We start from the raw sequence: 12,500 nt of genomic DNA, 5'->3' as shown, positions 1-12,500 counted from the left end.
AAGAAAAAAAATAGGACCGGTTTAGGACAAACAAAAGTGCGCTTGATACATTTATAAATTGCTTTGTTGTTTATGCTTGGTAAAAAAAAAAAAATTTATATTCTTTTAGAAGGTGGATTGGTCACATTGGAACTTGAAATGGCTTTGTATTGATTCTTAAGTGGTAAATGGTTTTTGCGAAATCTTATAATAATAATTTGGCGACCTTTCAGTTCCGCGAAGTGAAGATTATTATTATTATTATTATTATTATTATTATTATTATTATTATTATTATTATTATTATTATTATTATTATTATTTCGTTCCTGTGCAACAAGCCGGAAAGGTCATCAGTTTGCAAAGTAAGTTTTCACAGAATAGAATGTCCATAGGCGAGAGAATATAACCAGTAAGTGAAGATTAACCAATATTAAAATTACCTGCACACAAATAACCACACCTCAAAGAAACAAACGTACGCGAAAAGTTAAGATTTTCCATAACCGCTGATCTCATGAATTAATGAATAGATCAATAAACAGATGGTTGACCATTAGATGATGCTCTTCTATCTGGGTAAGTAAGTTTTCTGTAAAATCCTTTCGAATGAAAAATATTGTGAAGATTTGTATTTCTGCTATGAATGAGATCCCCCCGTAGGGGGCTAGTGCCGTCAGTGCGCCTCATGCGTTACACTGTAGGCATTACTTAGGTTTTTTGCAGCGTCCCTTCGGCCGCTAGCTGCAACTTCTTTCATTCCTTTTACGGTACCTCCGTTCATATTCTCTTTCCACCCTCTCCTAACAGTCGATTCATAGTGCAACTGCGAGGTTTTCCTCTTGTTACGTCGTCAAAACCTTTTTACCGTCAGTGTCCCTCTCAGCGCTCAATGGCCTCATAGTTCCCAGCGATTGGTCTTTGGCCTAACCTCTATATTCCATTCTATGAATGAAATCAATTTAGATCGTGATTCTTGGTACAGTTTGAGTGCATGATTGTTTTTTGACAAGGAAGCTTGCAATTGTTAATGCGTTGCTGGCTTAATCTAAATTCAACACACAAACACACACAATAGCAGTTAGCAGTGTTAGCCTGGACCTTCTTGATAACAAAGGTCGCCAGCGTGATGGAAAACAGGAAGTCAGGTATAGCTTCGTCTTTTTTAATTTACTTATACTTCCAATTTACATCACGTTTCATTATACCCTTGAAAAACATATTGAAGTCTTAAGCAGCCTCAGAATGGCATAAAACAATGGAGACAATATTGGTGGCATTGTTGAGTTAGGTTTCAGGAAGGCTTAACTTGTTTGGCAACGCGGAGAACAAAGGGTTTTGGCACGAACTAATTAAAAGCTGGTTACCTAAAGTGGCCAGCAATAGACACCTTCAGCTTGTTAAGAGGAACGCTGTCCATTTAAACCTAAAAGAAACTTCTGGGTATTCTGTTTTTGTTACCTACAACGGGAAAGTCTTTATTTGACAGATTGCTTCCTGGTGCTGCTGTTGTCGACTTGGTTCGTGCTCTCTATCAGGCGCGCGCGTGGTGACAGAATAACGAAAATGCTCGTCTCATACAGACTGATAAAAATGTTTCATCTTAAGTAATGACCTTGTTTTTGTAATCGTCTTACGAAGAATCACGTGACTGTAAAAAATGCCTCGAAGTTGGCAGAAGATTATTTGAGGAACAATCAACTGAAGTCAGGATAATGAATTGGAACACTAATATCAGATTAGGTGCAATTACTCCTCCGATATGAGGAATTTGCTTTTGTTCAAATATCCCTCCTTCAAATTCAATATAACGGTAAGGTTTACTAATAACAGGACGATAATTATCCTCTGATGTGTATATAGAACTTTCTCTGTCAGTCCTTGAAATTCGTGTTTGAAGAGAGGTCAGGTCATATGCACGTAGCAAAGGTGAGTATTTAATTATTGATTATTTTTAAACTGATACCAGTTGTTCGATTTGGAAAAAAATAATAAAAAAAGTAGACAAGTAAATGGTCATCACTCATGAAATCCTGTTTGAGTTAGAAAAAACGAATTTTCGTTTGATAAAACACGGGGTTGAAAAAATCAAGTGACTTCTGTTTAGTTATGGTGCCACGTGTTGTCCGCTCAAATGTCAACACGAGATCAGTAAACACGGTTGTTTACCCGTGCTGGAGTGCTTTGTTTACTAGTGTACTTTATACCAAGGTCCTCCTTTGCCCTCTCCACCAGGACGGGGGTACCGATGATGCCGGGCAATAAATTTCGAAGTACATTTTATCAGCGACTCTGCGTCGGCGGTATTGACTCGACGTCAGTCTCCCTCCTGGAGTTCTTGTGATTCCAGTCAATTGTCCTGGACCAGTTTCGTCTTTTTAACTTTTAGATTTGGTTTGTTCTGCCTGATTTATGATGTGATGTATCGCTGTACCAATTTCTTGATTGTTGTTTTTTTCTCTTTTTGTCCGTTTTTTGTTTTAGGAAATGATTTTCGTCTGTTGCTAGTTGAATTGTTTTTCATTGCAGGTACTTCCCAGATTGATTTGTAATAGTTAATTCTCTGAGTATGTGCATACCAACACACACGTCCCTGCTACTTGGTCTCACTTTTGAGAGAACTTAGTTAGAGGTGGTTATGGTTTGCGCTCGCTTTGTTTGTTTGTTTGTTAGCCTTTCAGTTGACAAGATTACGCAAGAAGTCGTTTGTGGATTTTTACCAAAAACTGACCAAAGATGGGGCCCTTTGCCAAGCAACAAGTGATTAAATTATAGGAAGAATGAGAATATCACTTTTAAAGAGAGAGGAGTTTTTCGTGGTGTTCTCTCCCTCTCCAAGAGAGGGGGAACTCCTCTAAGAAGTCCTGGGTTATAGAGCAAGACTTGCTCTAGAGCCCAGAGCCCCAACAACGATTACGGACCAGACCGCTCGGGAAGTCGAGAACGGCCCAAAACTACGTTGGCGGAGGTTTGCGATCTCTGAACACAATCTTGTTCAGTTATGAATTCATCGTTTCTATTTTTAATTGTGATATTTTGAGGCACATGATATTTCACTATCATGAGGAGAATGGTTATTAACATCCACAGTAACCTTAGTAGTTGTGACGCCAGAAAAAGCCAATAATTAATAAATTAACTAATCAATTAACATCCACGTTTCCTGAACTTCTTGTCTTGGAGAGGGCGTTGGCACAGCTATGGAAAATTGCTATGTCGTATCAGCTCGACGATTTAAGAACGGATTAATGAGCGGGATTAGTTATTTTATATTGGAATTAACCCCAATCCCCCTTATCATATTGCCGTAGGATTTATACTGCAGGACTCTGTCCTGGTTATTTGGACATTAGGATGCCCCTACATTGCAATTTTTGTTTTCTGTAAAAGAAAACTATTGTGCCGGCTTTGCAAGTCCGTCCTCACTTTATTCTGTTCGCACTTTTTCTATCCGCCCTCAGATCTTAAAAACTGCAGAGGCTAGAGGGCTGCAAATTGATATGTTGATCATCCACCCTCCAATCATCAAACATTCCAAATTGCAGCCCTCTAGCCTTGGTAGTTTTAATTTTATTTAAGGTTAAAGTTAGCCTTATCGTGCTTCTGGCAGTGGTATAGGATAGGCCACCACCGGGCCTTGGTTAAAGTTTCATGGGCCGCGGCTCATACAGCATTATACCGAGACCACCGAAAGGGAGATCTTACGGGCTGCTCCAGGAGCAAGAGCCCGTGCCAGCACAAGGCTGGCCTAATCTTAAACAACAAAGATAGATCTATTTTCGTTGGCCATACGCTGGCTGAAGAACCTAATAACTGATTATATTTCAATCAAAGATAGATCTTTTAATTTTGATTAGAGACGTCCCTTGTAGGGAGGTAATGCCATCAGTGCACCTCACTTGGTGCACTGTAGGCATTACCTGAGGCTCTTGCAGCGTCCCTTTGGCCCCTAGCTGCAACCTCTTTCATTCATTTACTGTACCTCTGTTCATATTCTCATTCTTTCATCTGACTTTCCATCCTCTTTAACAATTATTTCACAGTGCAACTGCGAGGCTTTCCTCCTGTTACGCCTTTCAGACCGTCTTACTGTCAATTTCTCTTGGAGCGCTGAATGACCTCATAGGATCCCAGCGCTTGTCCTGTGACCTAAATTCTGTATTCCAGTTCCAATTCCAAACGAGAGACGTCAAAATCCCAACTTTATAGTTATTATTGTTGCCATTAATTGTGTATCGTTTTCCTATTCTCGTTGCTTTTACCGAGAGAATCGAGACGAGCTCGATAAAAATTCCACACTTTTCATTTAGATCCACAAGATAGAAGAGGCGTTAGAGGAAGGGGTGGGGGAGGGGGTGGAGGGGGATTCGACCCCGTGTGATCGACAGCAATAGAAGCGATTAAGGCTCTAATCGGAGAGATAAAGTGCCTTCGACTGTGATTGAAGCTCTGATGCCCCGTGACGATGGAAGGCTTTTGCAGGTTGGATAAAGTTGCATTCGTCCTGCAACATATTTCTCTCCTTGCAGTTCGGCTGTTGAATGTCTCCGGTGTGCTTTCGTTTCGTGGTGAAAGTATTTTGAATGAGGTGGAAGTATTTTGAAAGTCGTCTCGCCTGGTCAGTTTTTCTTAAGTAAGAGGTTGGTCAGTTTTTCTTAAGTAAGAGAGTGGTCAGTTTTTCTTACGAGATTGGTCAGTTTCTCTTAAGTAAGAGACTGGTCAGTTTCTCTTAAGTGAGAGACTGGTCAGTTTCTCTTAAGTGAGAGACTGGTCAGTTTCTCTTAAGTGAGAGACTGGTCAGTTTCTCTTAAGTGAGAGACTGGTCAGTTTCTCTTAAGTGAGAGACTGGTCAGTTTTTCTTAAGTAAGAGACTGGTCAGTTTTTCTTAAGTGAGAGATTGGTCAGTTTTTCTTAAGTAAGAGATTGATCAGTTTTTCGTAAGTAAGAGATTGGTCAGTTTTGCGTAAGTAAGAGACTGGTCAGTTTCTCTTAAGTAAGAGATTGGTTGGCTTATTTGTACCGCTCAGTTGCGTCTCAACAAAAAATTAAAACTGGATTGTAAAAGTATTTTTCGTTGATGTCTGATGCTATTTGTGATATATAAACCAGTTTAGTCAATTGCTAACGTCTCTGGTGGACTTTCGTTTCATTGTAAAAGTACTTTTAAGCCATCTCGCCTTTCGTGTAAAATTGGTCTACTAATTTGCACTATTAAATTTCCTGTCAGCTAAAAATAAAGTCGTCCAAGAATGTTATAGAATGTTTCAGTAACATCATTATACATTAGTTTGAGAGATTTTATGCTGTCATTTATTACGTGTAAATCAGTTATATAGGTATAACAGATACATTACAGAGTATTCAGTTCATGTTTTCAAAGGACAAACTCCATTGCATCCAGAACTTCAGTTAAATATGGGAATTCACCATCTCAGAAATACATTGACATTTGATGTGTCAAATATAACGGTTTTCTAGCGTTTATCTAACGTATGTTGACGTCTGGAGAAATGAAAAGGTAAGACTTTGGCTAACTGGGTCTTATCCAGAAGGGTTTGTTGATTAACTGTGAGGGATGTAGGCGTGCTCATGATGAAAGCTTTCAAAAAAATTACCTTATTTAGATAAATGCAAGTAACTCTCTCTCTCTCTCTCTCTCTCTCTCTCTCTCTCTCTCTCTCTCTCTCTCTCTCTCTCTCTCTCTCTCTGTTCTTCTCCTTCTTCTTCTTCTTCTTCTTCTTCTTGCAAAGCTCAAGGACAAACGACTCCAGAGACACGAAAATAGACTTGCCTCACGTTCTGAAACTTACGCATCTACGCGCGCGCACGCATATCCACACCCACCCACACACGCACACAGTTACACACACACACACACACACGTACAAAGTCGTGCCGAAATCTATGAAACAAACAGAGCAAATAAAAATCTTGGTAATTTGTGCTGTCACTAACCGTCGGTGATTATGCAATGGAGAAAGCTTGTTATTATGCATCGATTGTCACCATCAAGTTAGGAGTCATTATGTTATATGTGTTGGTCTGTCTGTGTTTAAGCGGGGTTAACATTGTTGCCTTTGATGTAAGACATTTTTTTTTCTCTCACTTCCCCCTCCCTATCCCCACCCCCTTCTCCATCTTTCCACCCCTTCCCCCTCCCGTTGTCCTTGTTAGAAATGAGCTAAAACCATTGTTTTTTTTTGTGCAGTTTTACTTGTTTATAATTATCTAATACCTTTTTTCATCTATATTTTTTATTACATCTTTATTAAGATTGTTTTTATAATTTTGTCTTTGATTTATTAATTTTTTGTCTACTATATTTTTTATTACATCTTTATTAAGATTGTTTTTATAATTTTGTCTTTGATTTATTAATTTTTTGTCTATAGCTTGTTTTTATAATTTTTTTTATTGATTTACTTATTTTTGTTGCGTATAGATTTTATGTTTATAATTATGGTATTGATTTACCTATTTATTTGTCTATAGTTTATTTTTTATAATTTTTTTAGTGATATGTTCATCAATCTTTTTGCCTATAGATTATTTTTATAAAATTTTTTATAGATTTACTTATTAATTATTTCGTCCATTCCCTTATTTATATTCTTCATTATTTGCATGAAACTGTAGCAAAACTTGCCAAAAAAAAAAAAGCAAACAATAATCTCCATTGAACCTGTATAATTTTTAAAGTCATTTAGGGACTCCCATCCTCCATCCAGCAGCAAGATGGCATGGCGTGTGGGGAGAGAGAGAGAGAGAGAGAGAGAGAGAGAGAGAGAGAGAGAGAGCGCTGGTTCTTGTTTTCTACCAGATTTTTGTAATAATTTTTCGTAAGGACTTTACAGGAGAGAGAGAGAGAGAGAAGCTGGTTCTTGTTACATGCCAGATTTTTTGTAATAATTTTTTTCTTAAGGACTTTACAGGAGAGAGAGAGAGAGAGAGAGAGAGAGAGAGAGTTGATACTCGTTATATACCAGATTTTTTGTAATGTTTTTCTTAAGGACTTTACAGGAGAGAGAGAGAGAGAGAGAGAGAGAGAGAGAGAGAGAGAGATCCCCGTTGTCATTTTCCTGAAGTCTTTTTAGGATCAAGGTATTAAGGTGAATCTTTGCCGGCGGGGAATTCCCCTAATTACAGAGGGGGCCTGAATCGTTTATGCGTGTTCTGTGCGAGACTTATTACCTCAAATACTCTTTGCCGGGCATGTGTGCGCTCTCTCGTCTTGGTACGCCCATTGGGCCGCGAATAAAAGAGATTAAACTTTTGTTTACTTTCGCCCCGCCGAAGTGGGGCGAGGGGGAGTGGTTGGGCGGGGGAGAGAGAGAGAGAGACAGACTAATGAAGGTGTGAAGGCGTTCAAGATTTGTAACCTGAAAAACTGAAGTCTTCATACAATATTCCTCAGAATAAAATGAATTTATATACAGCAGAAAAATAAATTTTTGCTCGCTGAGAGAGAGAGAGAGAGAGAGAGAGAGAGAGAAGAGAGAGAGAGAGAGAAGGAGAGAGAGAATAGAATCTGAAATAAAGTATTTTGCGCCATTAAACCTTCAATATTTTGTAATGAAAAAGGCATTTAAGATTTGTAACCTGAAAATGTGAAGTCTTCATACAGTATTCCTCAGAAAAAAATAAATTTATATCGCTTTTGGTCGCTGAGAGAGAGAGAGAGAGAGAGAGAGAGAGAAAGGGGAGCACAGTATTTTTGCGCTGCAATGAAGGAATGAAGGCGTTTAAGATTTTAATTTAAAATGGTTCCGCATTTTCAAGTAATTAATATACAGCATTTTCCTGAAATCAAAGAGTGAAAATAACGTCTTTGAAACTGTCTTTTGGAGAGAGAGAGAGAGAGAGAGAGACTCCAAAGAGTGATTTTGAGAGAGACAAAACAATCAGAGAGAAGAGAGAGAGAAATTAGCAGAATTTTTGTTTTACGCTCCGACGTAATTAAACTCTTCAATATTTTGTAACTCGAAAATCGAGAAGACAATGCTGCTAAACATACCCAGTTTAGTTGAAATAAAACTGAATTAAAGAGTTTAATATCTGAACTTTCTTTTAAAATATGAATATATATATATATATATATATACATATATATATATATATATATATATATATATATATATATATTAAACTGTGATGTCAGTGAATAATATGATAAAGGCTGTATAGTTTTTCGGTTATACAAACCTTGTAAGCCAACTGGCCTGTATCATTACTTCAATAGCTTGATGTTTTACTTGATACTTTTTTTTGATTGGTTTGTTCAGTCATAATAAAAATGTGTATACATGTTTTTATTTTTCTGCAAAAGAAAACTATCAGAGATGGCTATTTGTCTGTCCGCCCTTAGATCTTAAAAACTACTGAAGCTGCAAATTGGTATGTTGATCATCCACCTCAATCATCAAACAAACCAAATTGCAGCCCTTGAGCATCAGTAGTTTTAATTTATTTAAGGTTAAAGTTAGCCATGAACGTGTCTGGCACCGGTATACATGCCAACAACACAGGCCACCACGGGTCGTGGCTGAGAGTTTCTTACAGCATTATACGCTTACAGAAAACTCGATCGCGCCGAAGAAACTTCGGCTCATGGCTTTCATGGGCAAATTTTTCTTGCTTGATTCGTGTATTTGTACCAATACTGTCGATAATACCGAGCTGTTTTAGCAAGTTCGTACATTTATAGCGTCAAATTGCGTATTATTTCTGAACTCTTTATGTCGTGTATTCGCGTAAGTGCAGTACTGATAAACAGTGATATAATTAATACATAAATTTTTAAATTGAATCTAATATTCCATATTATCATCATCGCTTCCATCGCAAAGGGATTCAATGGAAATTCCTTTCATTTTTGAAGAGTATTATTCCTAGGTAAGTTCATTTCATTCTTTTTTTATTCTAGGATACATTCACGTTCAAGTAATGCTGTTCATTTATTTATATCGTTCTTTTATTTCCAGGTATGTCGCTGAATGGGAGGATATTCATTGCAAACCTCGCAGTCTGTAGGCGAAGGTAAAGTGGTTCTTTTTCGTTCTGTCTTTTATTATTATTATTATTATTATTATTATTATTATTATTATTATTATTATAGAATCACATAATACATATACCTAATAATAATAATAATAATGTATATATGTGTGTGCATATATTATATATGTGTATGTATATTATTATAATCACTTTTGTACGTGATTCATTTATCACACATTACCACAGGTGAAACGTCAATGGCTTGGAAGTAAAAAGTCGAAACCGGTCAGGACCTACAGCCCGTCTCTTATTTTTCACCTGTCGTAATGTGATATATATATATATATATATATATATATATATATATATATATATATATATATATATATTATATAAAGTTAAAAAGACCCATAAAACCACTATTTACTCGACAAAATCACCTATTTCGACCAACAAACCTCTGTCATCCCGATGACAGGCAAATGTGAACAGTAGGTAAGCGACCAAGAATATTTATCCGACTTTCTACACAGGTGTACCAAGTCAACGTAACTTCTATGCAGACGGCGGTAAGGTGCCTGTGACTGAAAGGGTCCAGTCTCTCTCTCTCTCTCTCTCTCTCTCTCTCTCTCTCTTCTTAGACCATGATGGTTCAGTCCGCTGCTGTTATGGTTCTCGTTAGCCCCCATGCGTCGAGTCAGGTGGGCGTGTCCGCTGGAACGCTTGCTGGAGAATAGGATCTTGAGATAAACGCGTCGGCGATGGCTGATTGCCAGTTTCCTCTTGACAGGTTCATATTGTTAGTTTGACTGATGCCAGGGGGTCGTTTGCCAGTGGCCAGGATTGCAGAGAAGTTTCTAAATCGAAATATGTGGTTCCGGTTAGAAAATAGTGGTGTTATGGGCCTTTTTTTTTTTTAGCTTCATAGAGCACTGTTAGGCTACAGTAAAAGGCATTCTTATATATATATATATATATATATATATATATATATATATATGTGTGTGTGTGTGTGTGTGTGTTCGTATATCCATTTCTGTTAATAGTCGCTGGTTCATGTTAAGACGACAAATGATTTGATTTCTTATGCATCCTTTTTAATTGTGTCTGTATGTATACATATATATATATATATATATATATATATATATATATTATATATATATTTATATATATATTTATTATATATATATATATATATATATATATATATATATATATATATATATATTTATATATGATTAATGCGATAAGAAGATTTAAGTTTCCTGGAACGGCATCAGGATTTGCTGAGGTTTGAAGATGATAACCTTTACCTTGCCTCCTACGCCTTCCTCTAACAGTTAATAGCTCATGAAAAATGCACGCATTCATTAATTCACTCTTTTAAAGCCCATTTATCCGCCCGTTCATGCATTTTTGAGTAATTGTTCATTACCTGTTAAGGTTGTTGTTGAGATATCTTAATATTTAATCGTATATACTCACCTAGAAATATAATTAATGCCCAGAATTCGAGCTACTGAATATTTTTGTTTATTTCTCGGCAGTTGTGACGTTGAATGCTTTTTGTTCATTGTTTTACCCTTTATTTATTAATTATCTTATGAGAATTTGTAAGAAGAGAGATAATTTATATACTTGAAGTCAGATTCCACTGAAGAACTGTAAATTATTAGGAAAGCTTCATTTCGTATTGAAGTAATCCATCCTTTATATAATTTATTTTATTTTTTAAGGGCATTTCTATTTTCATTTGCATGTGTCATTTATACTATTTCTTGCCTAAATTTATCACATTATGTACGAGAAATGACGAGGTTTAGCTCTTAAACGGTTCTTCCTGTGCAAAACATTCTTTCAGCGTCGCTTGTGGTATTTGCAGTGTGAATTTGGTGCATTGGCCTTAAGAAATTACAAAGTTTAGGTCTTAAATGTTTCTTCTTACTAAAAAAACACTTGAGTAAATTAGTGTGTTTCCCAGATAGCATATAATCGATCTCCTCCAGAAAGTGATCTGTAGACTGACTCACATTACTAAATGGTGATCTGTAGACTGACTGACATTACTAAATGGTGATCTGTAGACTGAGTCACATAACTAAATGGTGATCTGTAGACTGACTGACATTACTAAATGGTGATCTGTAGACTGACTGACATTACTAAATGGTGATCTGTAGACTGACTGACATTACTAAATGGTGATCTGTAGACTGAGTCACATTACTAAATGGTGATCTGTATACTGAGTGACATTACTAAATAGTGATCTGTAGACTGACTCACATGACCAAATGGTGATCTGTAGACTGACTCACATTACTAAATGGTGATGGTGGTGATCTGTAGACTGACTCACATTACTAAGTGGTGATCTGTAGACTGACTGACATTACTAAATGGTGATCTGTAGACTGACTCACATTACTTAACGGAAAGCTAGATCTGGTAGGAAGGGATGAAGCTCCTTTATATTAGTATTCCTATGTTTTTTTTTTTTATCCTTCATCCAGGGGTTACCTTGATTAGGATCCTACCAGAAGGGGCTGAAGCGTCCCTGCGAGCTGTTTCAGGAACTGATTCCGTATCCTGTGAAGCGTGGTGAAGCCTAGGGTGTTTTTTTTTTTTTACTTTTTTTTCTAATTGCACGGGAGTTGAGCCATCTGTTGGATCGTACAATAGTACAATAGGCTGAATACATTGAATTGTATCTTTTGTTGAATATTGAATTATATATATATATATATATATATATATATATATATATATATATATATATATTTATACATATATATATTTATGTATATATATATATATATATATATATATATATATATATATATATATATATATATATATATATATATATATATATATATATATATATATATATATATATATATATATATATTATATATATATAGATTAGATGCATCAGTTAGATGCATGTGATGGGATTAGTTTAGAAAAATGATCTTAATTTTTTCTGTTTTGTAATACAGTATAATAGAAAGGTATTCTTGTTTATTACTCATATTCATTAATGATAACTGCTAGATTTGATGTTTATTGAGAAGTGATTGCGCATTGTGATTCCTGACCAGGCAGTCTTTTTAGTTTTCTGAAAAGGAAACTATTGTGCCGGCTGTTTCCGTCCTTCCGCACTTTTTCAGTCCGCCCTCAGATCTTAAAAAACTACTGAGGCTAGAGGGCTGCAAATTGGCATGTTGATCATCCACCCTCCAACCATCAGACATACCAAATTGCAGCCCTCTAGCCTCCTCAGTAGTTTTTATTTTATTTAAGGTTAAAGTTAGCCATGATCGTGCCCTTGGCATCGCAACAACACAGGCCACCACTGCCGGCTGAGAGTATCATGGGCCGCGGCTCACACAGCGTTACACCGAGACCACCGAAAGATAGGTCTACTTTCGGTGGCCGTGATTGTACGCTGTGGCGGCTGTACAGAAAACTCGATTACGCCGAAGAAACTTCGGCGCATTTTTCACTTGTTTAATTGT

At 36.6% G+C, this 12,500-nt stretch overlaps 1 protein-coding gene across 31 annotated transcripts in view; it reads left to right on the top strand.

Annotated features, from left to right (window-relative positions):
* The window catches only part of Mef2 (myocyte enhancer factor 2), a 790,604-nt gene that overhangs the window by 691,720 nt on the left and 86,384 nt on the right, over positions 1 to 12,500 (top strand). For 4 of the 31 annotated variants that reach the window (XM_067106422.1, XM_067106429.1, XM_067106437.1 and 1 more), the window contains exon 1: positions 8,966 to 9,015. The exons of the other annotated variants lie outside the window; for them this stretch is intronic. The gene's annotated coding sequence lies outside the window, so the exon portion shown is untranslated. Of the gene's footprint in view, positions 1 to 8,965; positions 9,016 to 12,500 lie in introns of those variants that run through there. 31 annotated transcript variants of the gene reach the window in all.

The sequence above is a fragment of the Macrobrachium rosenbergii genome, chromosome 7 (assembly GCF_040412425.1).
Source record: "Macrobrachium rosenbergii isolate ZJJX-2024 chromosome 7, ASM4041242v1, whole genome shotgun sequence".
Lineage (NCBI taxonomy): Eukaryota > Metazoa > Arthropoda > Malacostraca > Decapoda > Palaemonidae > Macrobrachium > Macrobrachium rosenbergii.
This window is presented reverse-complemented; position numbering and strand designations above follow the sequence as displayed.